Consider the following 13,381-nt stretch of genomic DNA (forward strand, 5'->3'; position numbering starts at 1 on the left):
GGATACCTCTCCCTAGCATGACACATTTTGACGAGTGAGTGTGGGGGTTTCGGCTATCATCCCTATCGTCAACGGCAAAACCGTGAGGCCTTGTGTACCAAAGCAGACTATATCGTGCTAGCTAGTGGTCTGGGCTGTTACAGAATTGTAAGGTCTCACATCGGTTGGGGAGGGGAACGAAGCATGCCTTATAAGGATGTGGATACCTCTTCCTAGCATGACACGTTTTGACGAGTGAGTGTGGGGGGCTTCGGCTATCATCCCTATCGTCAAAGGCAAAACCGTGAGGCCTTGTGTGCCAAAGCGAATAATATCGTGCTAGCGGGTGGTCTAGGATTGTAAGGTCCCACATCGGTTGGGGAGGGGAACGAAGCATGCCTTATAAGGGTGTAGATACCTCTCCCTAGCATGACGCATTTTGACGAGTGAGTGTGAGGGGTTTCGGCTATCATCCCTATCGTCAAAGGCAAAACCGGGAGGCCTTGTGTGCCAAAGCGGACAATATCGTGCTAGCGGGTGGTCTGGGCTGTTACAGATGTTATCAGAGCTAGAGCCCGGATCGATGTGCCAGCGAGGGCGCTGGGCTCCCTTTGGAGGGTGGATTGTAAGGTCCGACATCGGTTGGGGAGGGAAACGAAGCATGCCTTATAAGGGTGTGGATACCTCTCCCTAGCATGACGCGTTTTGACGAGTGAGTGTGGGGGTTTCGGCTATCATCCCTATCGTGAAAGGCAAAACCGTGAGGCCTTGTGTACCAAAGCAGACTATATCATGCTAGCTAGTAGTCTGGGCTGTTACAGAATTGTAAGGTCTCACATCGGTTGGGGAGGGGAACGAAGCATGCCTTATAAGGATGTGGATACCTCTCCCTAGCATGACACGTTTTGACGAGTGAGTGTGGGGGGGCTTCGGCTATCATCCCTATCGTCAAAGGCAAAACCGTGAGGGCTTGTGTGCCAAAGCGAATAATATCGTGCTAGCGGGTGGTCTAGGATTGTAAGGTCCCACATCGGTTGGGGAGGGGAACGAAGCATGCCTTATAAGGGTGTAGATACCTCTCCCTAGCATGACAAATTTTGACGAGTGAGTGTGAGGGGTTTCGGCTATCATCCCTATCGTCAAAGGCAAAACCGGGAGGCCTTGTGTGCCAAAGCGGACAATATCGTGCTAGCGGGTGGTCTGGGCTGTTACAGATGTTATCAGAGCTAGAGCCCGGATCGATGTGCCAGCGAGGGCGCTGGGCTCCCTTAGGAGGGTGGATTGTAAGGTCCGACATCGTTTGGGGAGGGGAACGAAGCATGCCTTATAAGGATGTGGATACCTCTCCCTAGCATGACACGTTTTGACGAGTGAGTGTGGGGGGGCTTCGGCTATCATCCCTATCGTCAAAGGCAAAACCGTGAGGCCTTGTGTGCCAAAGCGAATAATATCGTGCTAGCGGGTGGTCTAGGATTGTAAGGTCCCACATCGGTTGGGGAGGGGAACGAAGCATGCCTTATAAGGGTGTAGATACCTCTCCCTAGCATGACGCATTTTGACGAGTGAGTGTGAGGGGTTTCGGCTATCATCCCTATCGTCAAAGGCAAAACCGGGAGGCCTTGTGTGCCAAAGCGGACAATATCGTGCTAGCGGGTGGTCTGGGCTGTTACAGATGTTATTAGAGCTAGAGCCCGGATCGATGTGCCAGCGAGGGCGCTGGGCTCCCTTAGGAGGGTGGATTGTAAGGTCCGACATCGGTTGGGGAGGAAAACGAAGCATGCCTTATAAGGGTGTGGATACCTCTCCCTAGCATGACACATTTTGACGAGTGAGTGTGGGGGTTTCGGCTATCATCCCTATCGTCAACGGCAAAACCGTGAGGCCTTGTGTACCAAAGCAGACTATATCGTGCTAGCTAGTGGTCTGGGCTGTTACAGAATTGTAAGGTCTCACATCGGTTGGGGAGGGGAACGAAGCATGCCTTATAAGGATGTGGATACCTCTTCCTAGCATGACACGTTTTGACGAGTGAGTGTGGGGGGGCTTCGGCTATCATCCCTATCGTCAAAGGCAAAACCGTGAGGCCTTGTGTGCCAAAGCGAATAATATCGTGCTAGCGGGTGGTCTAGGATTGTAAGGTCCCACATCGGTTGGGGAGGGGAACGAAGCATGCCTTATAAGGGTGTAGATACCTCTCCCTAGCATGACGCATTTTGACGAGTGAGTGTGAGGGGTTTCGGCTATCATCCCTATCGTCAAAGGCAAAACCGGGAGACCTTGTGTGCCAAAGCGGACAATATCGTGCTAGCGGGTGGTCTGGGCTGTTACAGATGTTATCAGAGCTAGAGCCCGGATCGATGTGCCAGCGAGGGCGCTGGGCTCCCTTTGGAGGGTGGATTGTAAGGTCCGACATCGGTTGGGGAGGGAAACGAAGCATGCCTTATAAGGGTGTGGATACCTCTCCCTAGCATGACGCGTTTTGACGAGTGAGTGTGGGGGTTTCGGCTATCATCCCTATCGTGAAAGGCAAAACCGTGAGGCCTTGTGTACCAAAGCAGACTATATCATGCTAGCTAGTGGTCTGGGCTGTTACAGAATTGTAAGGTCTCACATCGGTTGGGGAGGGGAATGAAGCATGCCTTATAAGGATGTGGATACCTCTCCCTAGCATGACACGTTTTGACGAGTGAGTGTGGGGGGGCTTTGGCTATCATCCCTATCGTCAAAGGCAAAACCGTGAGGCCTTGTGTGCCAAAGCGAATAATATCGTGCTAGCGGGTGGTCTAGGATTGTAAGGTCCCACATCGGTTGGGGAGGGGAACGAAGCATGCCTTATAAGGGTGTAGATACCTCTCCCTAGCATGACGCATTTTGACGAGTGAGTGTGATGGGTTTCGGCTATCATCCCTATCGTCAAAGGCAAAACCGGGAGGCCTTGTGTGCCAAAGCGGACAATATCGTGCTAGCGGGTGGTCTGGGCTGTTACAGATGTTATCAGAGCTAGAGCCCGGATCGATGTGCCAGCAAGGGCGCTGGGCTCCCTTAGGAGGGTGGATTGTAAGGTCCGACATCGGTTGGGGAGGGAAACGAAGCATGCCTTATAAGGGTGTGGATACCTCTCCCTAGCATGACGCGTTTTGACGAGTGAGTGTGGGGGCTTCGGCTATCATCCTATCATCAAAGGCAAAACCGTGAGGCCTTCTGTGCCAAAGCAAACAATATCGTGCTAGCGGGTAGTCTGGGCTGTTACAGAAAATTGGAAATAAGTAAATTAATTCTCCTTTATTTACAAAATAAGGTTAAAAATATAAATATTTAAAATTAAGGCATATAAAATATTCACTATTTTTCAATTATAAGAACTCTAAATAATAAATAAGAATATACTTAACTTATATATAAAAATTTCTAAAAATATAATATTAAATAAACATAATAGATCGTAAATATTTTATTATTAACTTTTTTTTAAAATTGTGGGTCTTACATCCTACCCCACTTATAAAAATTTTCGTCTTCGAAAATTAACTTAATACACAAATTACTAAAATAGTTTTGAATACTTTACTTTCGTATACTTTAGAAAACAAAGGTCTTGGCATATATATGTATATAATTTTCCAAATACCAAAAATCTCGTGAAAACTTAGGTGTAAGGAAAAAGTGTGGTCTAAAGCAAAAGTTACAAGATGGTTCCAAACAAAGATGTTACATGGGGCTATGATCTTACCAAAACTTGAAGCACAAGAAGGTGCAAGTGTTCTAGTTAGGTTTTTGAAATAAAACAAAGGGGTATCTAGGTGGCAAAAGTTTGAAAACAGGCTGACGTAAGCAAATAGGACAACGTCTACACACAAGCCTCGTACCAATTTCAGAGCTTCAACTTCCATTCCTTTTGAACTCTTATCTTTATCCACGCTCGACTGTTAACTTTGACTTTCAACAAACTCAATCAAGGTTTTGGACTCATTCATCGTCAAGCGGCAATCTAAAAATCGATTTTATTATTTCGGAAGCTTAGCAATCTGACACGCGCTCAAACACATCAGTGCAATATCGCTATCTCACGTTACTCGATCACTTAACTACTTATCGTGAGTCATCGCCCTATACGCATTAAGCTACTGAGACATCTTCTCGGTCGTACTCATTCGCCAAATTCAAGTATCATAACCTGTGGCATTTTCAAACTCGCCAAACTCACCTCTCGCGTCAACAAGCTGTCTATTAGCGAACTAACATACTGTTACCCATGTCTAGGAGTTGCACATGATACCGAACGAACTCGAGTTTACTTAGAGGGATACAACACGGAAGAGCAAATGAAACAACAAGGATAACATTCGCATGAAGTCGAGAGGATGAGTAGAGCCGCAATTAAATAGAGATTTTGCAATAATAATGAAATGTTCCAGAAGGAATGTCAATTCACATCTTTCCGAGGAAATCCGAATCAAGGAACTTCGAAAGGAATCATAAGAAGAGTTAACATATTCAGCCAAAACGAGTTTAAGATGAATAAAGGACATACAAGGTTCGCAAAGAGAAGATAATTGAAATCAGGACAATGTTCACAAGATTTTAAGAGGATGATATGGTACACACTTGAATAGGGCACCCTTTAACAATGGACAAAACTAAGAAAATCATTTCACCTTCTCAAAGAATGATATCAGACAAACTTTTTCCAAAAGAAGTTGCATTATGCCAAGACAAATTTAAGTCAAAATAAAATATAAAACGCTTGTAAAACGAAAATTAACTAGGACAATTGCAAAATCTTTCTTTGAGAACCTTGGAAGATAATCAAGTACATAATCAAATAAGAATATACATAGAAAACTTTAGTGTAGTTGGAAAAATTTTAAGTTGTATTCAGACCACATAAAAGTTTGTTTTTTTTTTTTTGTTTCAGAATCCCTATAAGTACATGCAAAAGTAAAAGCAATCTTTTCGAGACTTTCAAAGACTAGTTGTGGGCATAATCGTGCAGAGAAGGATAAAAATAAAATTTCTTTAAAAGATCCTAAGTAGGAATTCAAAGAGAATGCTATAAGTCACAAAGCGTCACAACAGAGCAAGATGCAAATAAGGTACAAAACATGGAGCAGAAGAATCAAATCGTATAATTAGGTCGCTAAGAATAGTAACTCTTAAGGTACAAACCACCTAAGATTAAAGGATTGTGCGTGTGTTTCTTAAGAGGGATATTCCAAAAGATTCAAGCAAACTGTAAGGAATACGATCAAACAGAAAGCAAATCAAATCAAAAATTCTTTAGAAAATTCTAAAATAAAGATTTTGAAAGGATTAAATAAATTGTTGTGAATCGCAGCGGTGCAGGTTCAACTCACTTCAAGGGTTTCTTAGCTCATGTAGAGGAATCCAAAATCAATGACCACATTGCAAGAATCAAAAGGAAAAACTAAGGACACTATCAACTAGGTTATGCATAAGAAAATTCAAATTGCTTTTGAAAAAGTAGTGAAGAAAGTGATTTCAAGATGAAGAAAAGAAAGACTAATGATACGTCACATAACGTGGCACGATTCATAGCGCATCCGTTGATAACAGTTAGGAAGGAACACAAAGCTCATGAGTGAGGGTAGCTAAAATCAAGGTTAATGTTTCTAGAGATCTGTAAGTCATTTATGGCACCACAACAAATTCAAGATCAAGTCGAGGAGTATAAAATTCATAAAGATGGCTATTAACAGTAGTAATGGTAAATATCTCAAAAGTTTCAAGCAACAACCGAATATAGAACTAAGCAAAGACAGTGTATGAATGGTAAGATAAAGTTAGCAATTGAATCAATCACATTTCATGAAGGAAATAATGAATAAGGAATTCTAATGCAATTGATAGAGAAGGAGATAACACTAAGCACGAATAAAGGATTATACGCCGAAACGGAATTAACTTCGAAATTAATTTCTAACGCTCCCAAAACCACGATATGTGTTACCTATTACTCGTATATCATCTATGATAGCCCATTACTACTTTCATATACATAATTCACTAGTGTTAAGCCGGCCAAACTTAATACCAGAAATTATGCAATGCAAGACTAATGCCATTAATCAATAGACCATCATGTGTATAAAGCTCTTTTCTCGTTACCAGAACAAGACCTATTACATGACAGACGCTCAGAGTATGCAATTGAAGCATAGTCGGTCCATTCCTCAGGCTCTACAGGAAGGACCGCTCTGATACCATAATGTAACACCCTAACTATCAAATGTCACGCTTCCGGCTGCGCCACTCTGATAGCTCGGGTATTATGACGACTTTTAAAAATATTTAATACTAAAATATGAGCCTGTTTAAAACTTAAAATCGAATATTCAGAACTTCTATCCATACGTTACAGTACCGATTACACTACTTACAAATAATAGTTAAAAATATTTAAAATTAAGGCAAATAAGTAAATTAATTCTTCTTTATTTACAAAATAAGGTTAAAAATATAAATATTTAAAATTAAGGCAAATAAAATATTCACTATTTTTCAATTATAAGAACTCTAAATAATAAATAATAATATACTTAACTTATATATAAAAATTTCTAAAAATATAATATTAAATAAATATAATAGATTGTAAATATTTTATTAATAACTTTTTTTAAAATTGTGGGTCTTACATCCTACACAAGCAAAATATACAAGAAAAACACAGATATAGATTACAGTTACAGCAAATAGCTCAGGTAGCAGTTAATAACAGTTAAGCAATTAGGCAGACCCAAACAAATTCAAACTCAAGTAAAGCATACAAATGCATATGATGAATGCCTTCCTATGGCTGTTGATATCAACTGTCGGTTATGTAGCCATCCCGACATGTTCTCAAGCTCAAAATATACCATGGGGAAAATTTCCAAGCTGACATGGGGAAAAGAATGCCCCAAGCTCAATAATATCCATGGGACAAATCCCAAGCTGACATGGGGAGAAGAGACAACGCCCCAAGCTGACATGGGGGAAATGAGCAGATAATTTATACGCTTTTTGGCATTGTTTTTAAGTAATTTTTAGTATGATTTAGTTAGTTTTTAGTATATTTTTATTAGTTTTTAAGTAAAAATCACATTTCTGGACTTTACTATGAGTTTGTGTGTTTTTCTGTGATTTCAGGTAATTTCTGGCTGAAATTGAGGGACTTGAGCAAAAATCTGATTCAGAGGCTGAAGAAGGACTGCAGATGTTGTTAGATTCTGACCTCCCTGCACTCGAAGTGGATTTTCTAGAGCTACAGAAACCCAATTAGCGCGCTCTCAATTGAGTTGGAAAGTAGACATCCAAGGCTTTCTAGAAATATATAATAGTCCATACTTTGCACGAGTTTTGACGATGCAAACTGACATTCAAACGCCAAATCCCTGCCCTATTTTGGAGTTAAATGCCAGAAACAGGTTAAAAACTAGAGTTAAACGCCAGAAATAGGCTACAAACTAACATTTAACTCCAAAAGAAGTCTCTACACATGAAAGCTTCAATGCTCAGTCCAAGCACACACCAAGTGGGCCCCGGAAGTGGATTTCTTCACCAATTACTCATATTTTGTAACCCTAGCTACTAGTTTAGAATAAAAACTACTTTTAGTGATTTATTTCAGGGCTGCTTTTCGAGCTTTTAGTCTTTTGACCATCTTTGAGACTATTGTTTTACACATTTGGGGGCTGGCCATTCGGCCATGCCTGGACCTTCATCACTTATGTATTTTCAACGGTAGAGTTTCTACACACCATAGATTAAGGTGTGGAGCTCTGCTGTCCCTCATGAATTAATGCAAAGTATTATTGTTTTTCTATTCAATTCAAGCTTATTCCTATTCTAAGATATTCACTTGCACTTCAACATGATGAATATGATGATCCGTGACACTCATCACTATTCTCAACCTATGAACGCGTGCCTGACAACCACTCCCGTTCTACCTTAGCTTGAGCGTTTATCTCTTAGCCTCCATTCCAAAAGATCGGAGTCTTCGTGGTATAAGCTAGAATTATTGGTGGTCATTCTTGAGATCCGGAAAGTCTAAACCTTGTCTGTGGTATTCCAAGTAGGATCTGGGATGGGATGACTGTGACGAGCTTCAAACTCGCGAGTGTTGGGTGTAGTGACAGACGCAAAAGGATCTCTGGATCCTATTCCAACATGATCAAGAACCGACAGATGATTAGCCGTGCGGTGACAGCGCATTTTGGACCATTTTCACTGAGAGGATGGGAAGTAGCCATTGACAACAGTGATGCCCAACATACAGCTTGCCATGGAAAGGAGTAAGAAGGATTGAATGAAGGCAATAGAAAAGCAGAGAATCAGAAGGAACAAAGCATCTCCACACGCTTGTCTGAAATTCCTACTACTGAATTACATAAGTATCTCTATCCTATTTTATATTTTATTTATATTTTAATTATCAAATATCCATAACCATTTGAATCCGCCTGACTGAGATTTACAAGATGACCATAGCTTGCTTCAAGCCGACAATCTCCGTGGGATCGACCCTTACTCACGTAAGGTTTATTACTTGGACAACCCAGTGCACTTGCTGGTTAGTTGTGCGAAGTTGTGAAGAAGAATTGAGATTATAATCGTGCGTACCAAGTTTTTGGCACCGTTGAGATCGCAATTTTGTGCACCAAGTTTTTGGCACCGTTGCCGGGGATTGTTCGAGTTTGGACAACTGATGATTCATCTTGTTGTTCAAATTAGGTAACTTTATCTTATTTTTATTTTCAAAAAAGAAATTCAAAATATTTATTTTGTTCTTCAGAATTTTAAGAATGAATTCTAGAGTTTCATCATGATCTGTTGAAACCTGGCTAGCTGTTAAGCCATGTCTAATTTTTGAACTGAGGCTTCCACTTATCATGGCAAGAGCCCTTGGACTCTCATCTGATCAGCTGTTGTATGTCTGATTTGTATGCTGAAGCTTGGCTGGCCATTGGCCATGTCTAGTGTTTTGGACCGAAGCTTTCACTGAGAGCTTGGCTGGCTAGTAAGCCATGTCTAATTCCTGGACCGGAGTTTTAGACTAACGTTGCATGATTCCTGAAATTCTTATTAAAAATTTTGAAATCCTTATTTTTCTTTTTCCAAAATATTTTCGAAAAATACCAAAAAAATTTAATAAAATCATAAAAAAAACAAAAAATTTTGTGTTTTTGTTTGAGTCTTGTGTCAAATTTTAAATTGGGTGTCAATTGCATCTTTTTAACTTTCCTCTAAATTTTCGAAAAAACTCATGCATGGTGTTCTTCATGATCTTCAAGTTGTTCTTGAGGATTTTCTTTGTTTGATCTTTAATTTTTCTTGCTTTGTGTCTTTTCTTGTTTTTCATATGCATTTTTGAATCCTTAGTGTCTAAAGTTTGAAAATTTCTAAGTTTGGTGTCTTGCATGTGTATCTTTTCTTAAGAATTTTCAAAAATAAGTTCTTGATGTTCATCTTGATCTTCAAAGTGTTCTTGGTGTTCATCTTGACATTCAAAGTGTTCTTGCATGCATTTTTATTTTAATCTTCAATTCTTATGTGTTATTTCATTTTTGTTGTTTAATAAAAAAGAGAAAAACATAAAAATGATATCTTTTCTTTTTTTCTCTTTCTTCATTAAAAATTCAAAAATCAAAAAAATATATTTCCCTTATTCTTCTCATAAATTTCGAATATTTGAGTTGACATTTTCAAAAAATTTCCAAAATTTAGTTGTTTCCTATGAGTCAAGTCAAATTTTTAATTTAAAAACTCTATCTTTTTCAAATCTTTTTCAAAATTCAAATCTTTTTCATTTTTTCTTTCATATTTTCGAAAATTTCAAAATGATTTCAAAATCTTTTTTTATTTTTTTCGAAATTAATACAAAATATTTGATGTGATTGATTCAAAAATCTCAAGTTGTTACTTGCCTATTGAGAAATGTTCAATCTTTAAATTTTAAAAATCATATCTTTTAGTTTCTTGTTAGTCAAGTAATCAACTTTAATTTTCAAAAATCAAATCTTTTTCGTTTTTCTTTTATGATTTTCGAAAATTTTAAAAATGATTTTCAAAATCTTTTTCTTAATTTCATTTCATAATTTCAAAATCTTTACTAACAATTAATGTGATTGATTCAAAAATTTTAAAGCTTGTTACTTGCCTATTAAGAAAGGTTCAATCTTTAAATTTTAGAATCATATCTTTTAGTTTCTTATTAGTCAAGTAATCAACTTCAATTTTCAAAATCAAATCTTTTTAAATCTCTTTTTCAAATCTTTTTCAAAATAAATTTCAATCATATCTTTTTTTCAAAACTTAATTTCAAAATATTTTCTAACTTCTTATCTTTTCAAAATTGACTTTCAAATCTTTTTCAATTAATCTTATCTTTTTGTTTGATTCTTATCTTTTTCAAAACTACCTAACTAATTTTCTCTCTCTAATTTTTGAAAACTCCTCACCTTTTTTTTAATTCTTTTTATTTAACTAATTGTTTCAAATTTTAATTTTATTTCTCTTTTTAAATTTCGAATTTTAACTAATATTTGAAATAAAAACAAAAATAATTCCCTTTTATTTTAATTAAATTCGAATTATTTCCTCTCTCATCTCCTTCTATTTATTTATTCATCTACTAACACTCCTCTCCCACTCAAAATTCGAACCCATCTTCTTCTCTGTGTTCGAGTTTTTCTCTTCCCCTTCTTCTATTCTTCTCTTCTTCTACTTACATAAGGAATCTCTATACTGTGACATAGAGGATTCCATATTTTCTTTGTTCTCTTCTTTTTCATATGAGCAGGAACAAGGATAAGAACATTCTTGTTGAAGCTGACCCTGAACCTGAAAGGACTCTGAAGAGGAAGCTAAGGGAAGCTAAATCACAACTCTCTGGAGAGGACCTGACAGAAGTTTTCGAAAAAGAAGGAGACATGGCCGAACCTAATAACAATGGTGGAGATGCAAGGAAGATGCTTGGTGACTATATTGCACCCTCTTCTAACTTCTATGGAAGAAGCATCTCACTCCCTGCAATTGGGACAAACAATTTTGAGCTTAAGCCTCAATTAGTTTCTCTGATGCAGCAGAACTGCAAGTTTCATGGACTTTCAATGGAAGATTCCCATCAGTTTTTAGCTGAATTCTTGCAAGTCTGTGACACTGTCAAGACCAATGGAGTTGATTCCGAGGTCTACAAGCTTCTGCTTTTCCCCTTTGCTGTAAGAGACAGAGCTAGAACATGGTTGGATTCACAACCTAAAGATAGCCTGAACTCTTGGGATAAGCTGGTCAGTGCTTTTCTGCCCGAATTCTTTCCACCTCAAAAGGTGAGCAAGCTTAGAATGGAAATCTAAACCTTCAGACAGAAGAAAGGTGGATTCCTCTATGAAGCTTGGGAAAGATATAAGCAACTGATCAAAAGGTGTCCTACTGACATGCTTTCAGAATGGAGCATCATATGTATATTCTATGATGGTCTGTCTGAGTTGTCAAAAATGTCTTTGGACCATTCTGTAGGAGGATCTCTTCATTTGAAAACCCCTACAGAAGCTCAGGAACTCATTTAAATGTTTGCAAATAACCAGTTCATGTACACCTCTGAGAGGAATCTTGTAAACAATAGGACGCCTCAGAAGAAGGGAGTTCTTGAAATTGATACTCTGAATGCCATATTGGCTCAGAACAAAATATTGACTCAACAAGTCAATATGATTTTTCAGAGTCTAAATGGATTGCAAGCTGCATCCAACAGTACTAAAGAAGCATCTTCTGAAGAAGAAGCTTATGATCCTGAGAACCCTGCAATGGCAGAGGTGAATTACATGGGAGAAGCCTATAGAAATACCTATAATCCTTCATAGAGAAATCATCCAAATTTCTCATGGAAGGACTAACAGAAGCCTCAACAAGGCTTCAACAATAATGGTGGAAGAAATAGATTTAACAATAGCAAGCCTTTTCCATCATCTTCTCAGCAACAGACAGAGAATTCTGAACAGAGCCATTCTGGCCTGGCAACCATGGTCTCTGATCTATTGAAGACCACACTGAGTTTCATGAATGAAACAAGGTAATCCATTAGAAGTTTGGAGGCACAGGTGGGTCAGCTGAGTAAGAAGATTACTGACACTCCTCCAAGTACTCTCCCAAGCAATACAGAAGAAAATCCCAAGAGAGAGTGCAAGGCCATAACCATGACCAATATGGCCGAACCTGGAGGGAGTGAGGAGGACGTGAATCCCAGTGAGAAAAGCCTCATGGGACATCCTCTGGACAGAAAGAAGTTTCCTTTTGAGGAACCAAAAGAATCTGAGGCTCGTACAGAGACCATAGAGATTTTATTAAACTTTCTTCTGCCATTCATGAGCTCTGATGAATATTCTTCCTCTGAAGAGGATGAAGACGTCATTGAAAAGCAGGTTGCTAAATATCTAGGAGCCATCATGAAGTTGAATGCCAGTTTATTTGGTAATGAGACTTGGGAGGATGAACCCCCCTTGTTCACCAATGAACTGAGTGCACTAATGAGGCAAACATTGCCTCAGAAGAAACCGGAACCCGGAAAATTCTTCATACCTTGTATCATAGGCACCATGACCTTTGAGAAGGCTCTGTGTGACCTTGGGTCAGGGATAAACCTCATGCCACTCTCTGTAGTGGAGAAACTGGGAATCTTTGAGGTACAAGCTGCAAGAATCTCACTAGAGATGGCAGACAAATCAATGAAACAGGCTTATGGACTAGTAGAGGACATGCTAGTAAAGGTTGAAGGCCTTTACATCCCTGCTGATTTCATAATCCTAGATACTGGGAAGGATGAGGATGAAAACATCATCCTTGGCAGACCTTTCCTAGCCACAGCAAAAGCTGTGATTGATGTTGACAGAGGAGAGTTGGTCCTTCAGTTGAATGAAGACTACCTTGTATTTAAGACTCAAGGTGCTCCTTCTGTAACCATGAGAGGAAGCATGAAAAGCTTCTCTCAATACAGAGTCAAACAAAACCGCCACATTCAAACTCTAAGTTTGGTGTTGGGAGGCCACAACCAAACTCTAAGTTTGGTGTTGAGAGGCCCCAACATTGCTCTGATTATCTGTGAGGCTCCATGAGAGCGCACTGTCAAGCTATTAACATTAAAGAAGCGCTTATTGGGAGGCAACCCAATGTTATTTACTTATATCTATTTATTTTCCATTGCTATTTTATATTTTCTTTAGGTTGATGATCATGGGAAGTCACAAAAACAACTGAAAAATAAAAAAAAGCATGAAAAACAGCTCACCCTGGAGGAAGAGCTTACTGGCGTTTAAACGCCAGTAAGAGTAGCAGAATGGGCGTTAAACGCCCAGTCTGGCACCATTCTGGGCATTTAACGCCAGAAATAGGCACCAGACTGACG

At 39.1% G+C, this 13,381-nt stretch overlaps 1 non-coding gene across 1 annotated transcript; it reads right to left on the reverse strand.

Annotated features, from left to right (window-relative positions):
* Positions 1-11,315: 11,315 nt before the first annotated feature.
* On the reverse strand, positions 11,316-11,423 carry LOC148547736 (small nucleolar RNA R71). Its single transcript, XR_015897613.1, has one exon. It is a non-coding gene; the product is annotated as a small nucleolar RNA R71 (small nucleolar RNA).
* Between the last annotated feature and the right edge of the window lie 1,958 nt (positions 11,424-13,381).

Source organism: Arachis ipaensis, chromosome B8 (assembly GCF_059453495.1).
Source record: "Arachis ipaensis isolate K30076 ecotype BB chromosome B8, ASM5945349v1, whole genome shotgun sequence".
Lineage (NCBI taxonomy): Eukaryota > Viridiplantae > Streptophyta > Magnoliopsida > Fabales > Fabaceae > Arachis > Arachis ipaensis.